Source organism: Phyllostomus discolor, chromosome 7 (assembly GCF_004126475.2).
Source record: "Phyllostomus discolor isolate MPI-MPIP mPhyDis1 chromosome 7, mPhyDis1.pri.v3, whole genome shotgun sequence".
NCBI lineage: Eukaryota > Metazoa > Chordata > Mammalia > Chiroptera > Phyllostomidae > Phyllostomus > Phyllostomus discolor.
The window spans coordinates 127,279,473-127,281,904 of NC_040909.2; positions in this window are offsets into that span (position 1 = coordinate 127,279,473).

Here is a 2,432-nt window from a genome sequence, read left to right on the forward strand (position 1 = left end):
GCACATGGCCTTGTTTGTGATTAGCGGGGCCCCAGGGAAAACAGACTGCCGGGCCAGCACGCTGCTCTTGACGTTTCATGTTGTGTTTTGCAGGAGGGCGGGGTGTGTGGTGAAGGATTCGGGTGGGGGCGTCCTGTTTGCAGCCCTGGATGAACAGCCTGCACACTGCTGTGCTCCGTGCGACCGCTCCCCAGGCAGCAAGGGAGGCGACTCGGGCTGTTGCAGCCAGGTCACTGAGCAATTGGGGGAACACCCCTCCCTTTGCCAAGTGGGCAGTGTTTAGGCTGGGGCTGGCTGGGAAGGCCTGCTGAGTCACTGGGGCTGAGGCAGACCCTGCTGCTGCCGAGACAGGGCGGTGGACAGGCGGGGTGCAAACCCCCTAGCCCCCAACAAAACAAACAGATCTCCAGTCTGCAAACCTTGAACCACAAAGTGTCTACATCCCCACACTCAGATGTAGCTGGTCTGGTGAGTGGCAGAGGACACTGCCCAGGCCACCCGGAGATGCAGGGTAGGAGGGCAGCCAGATTTAGTGGAGAAGCTCTAACAAAGAAAAACAAAAAAAGCCTCCTGTCTGGTCTCCCAGCATTTCTCAGCTCTGTGAGGTCCTGTGCATTTTTAACGCTACTTCTTGCTTTTCCTTCTCTCCGCACACCCTGCCGCCCTCCAGACCCACGCAGGTGCACACGCGAGCTCGCCTTGGATCTCAGCCTCGGGATAGATGTTATTTTAAAAATTATTTTTAGAAAGTAATTGTTATTTAATTATGTTGTTAAAAGAAAAAAACCAGTGCAGATAGCTTAAGACTAAAATAAAACAAAGCTTCTCCACAGGTAAGAAGCCGGATGTAGCCGAGCACTGTGGTGTTGGGGGTTAACTTCCTCCTGGGAAATACATATGAAAGGAGGACATTAGTGGGAACGCGGAGCCGTATCTCTGCCCCTCTCCCCAGCGTGTTTGTTCTCCTGCCGAGATAGCAGGGCTTGGGAGAGAGGATCTCTCAGTTTCTTAATTAAACAATCTGCAAGTCTAGGCTGCAGAGAGGATGACGGAAAGGGTTTCTGTGCTGTGTCTTTGAAGGCCTGCTGAGTCAGCTGAGAAACTCTGACCAGCCTCCGCGCTGACCCCGAAAGGACGCCTCCACTTGGGAGATCAGAGCCCCGACGAGTGCGTGCGGGAAAGCGAAGGCGACACCGGAAGCCCCTGTCTGCAGCGTGGGAGTGAGCAGTGAACCCGAGAGCGAGGCTCGGAAACCTCGGATCTGTGTCCTGGTGTGGCTCATTAACTCTGGGCATTCGCTCATCCGGAGGTTTGATTTAAGGACGTTTGTGAGGGAAGCAGTTAACACTGGAGGCCCATGTGCCAGAGGACCATGTCAAAGCCGGGGACGGACTGTGCCTGTGTTTCAGTCCCAGCGGGTCGCCCTAGTTCTGAGGACAACTCACTGGGCATGGGCCGTGGGCCGTGGGCCGTGGGCCGTGGAGAGAGAAGCCATGGAAGCGGGTGGGGAGAACCGGATGCTCGGCTGCGCGTTCCCTGGCCTTGTGAGCACTGGTAGGATGGGGGTTGCCGTCCTACACGTAACACCATCTCAGGGTATCAAATAATCCAGCAACAGGTGGCTCTGGAGTTGCTCTGAGGTGCAAAATTACATCATGGAAATCTGAGGCCCGCGGGACATGCTTCCTAACCTCCAGGCATTACGGAATGCGTCTGAGTAATAACCCTCTGCTGTTAACTCAAAGGGAAGTCTACCGCCTCCGAAGGCATGGGGGCTTGTTGATAAGATGGCAAACTCCAAGTCGCACAGACTCGAGTTCCGGCTCTGGTCCTTCTCACCTCGGTCCCTGCCGAGCTGCTGGGTGTGGCTGCGTGGGATGCTCAGGGCCCAAGCCTGGCCGGCCCAGAAGTGAGCGGGATCTGAAATCCAGTCCCTCCTCAGCGCTTTAGGCCTGTTTCCCTGGAACAAGAGCTTCTTCCACTTGGAAGAAGTTTATTTTTCTTATTAGCACGGAGACTTCAATCACTTGCTAAACCGTATTACTTCGGGGATGTATTCACTCGGAGGGGCCGTTTTTTAATTTGCACAAAGGCATCCCATGAGCCTGCAGATGGGTCCGCAGTAGCCTTGTGACCTTTCATAATCCTCAGTGTTCTCATCTGGGAAGCGAAGAGAATAAAACCCACTTCATGGAATTGTGCCATGATGCGCGTAAGCAAATAGTCCCGCAACTGCTCAGTGCTGGGTAATAAATGCCCAGTAAACAGTGCCTTTATTTTCATCCTCATAATATTTATGTCAGAGCTTTGCTCTAAGGATAAATTTGGTAAAAATCATGAAACGACTAGCTTGTGTGGAAATAGCAGTCTTGCTTTTCTTTCTTCCTTCCTTCCTTCCTTCCTTCCTTCCTTCCTTCCTCCCTCCCTCCCTC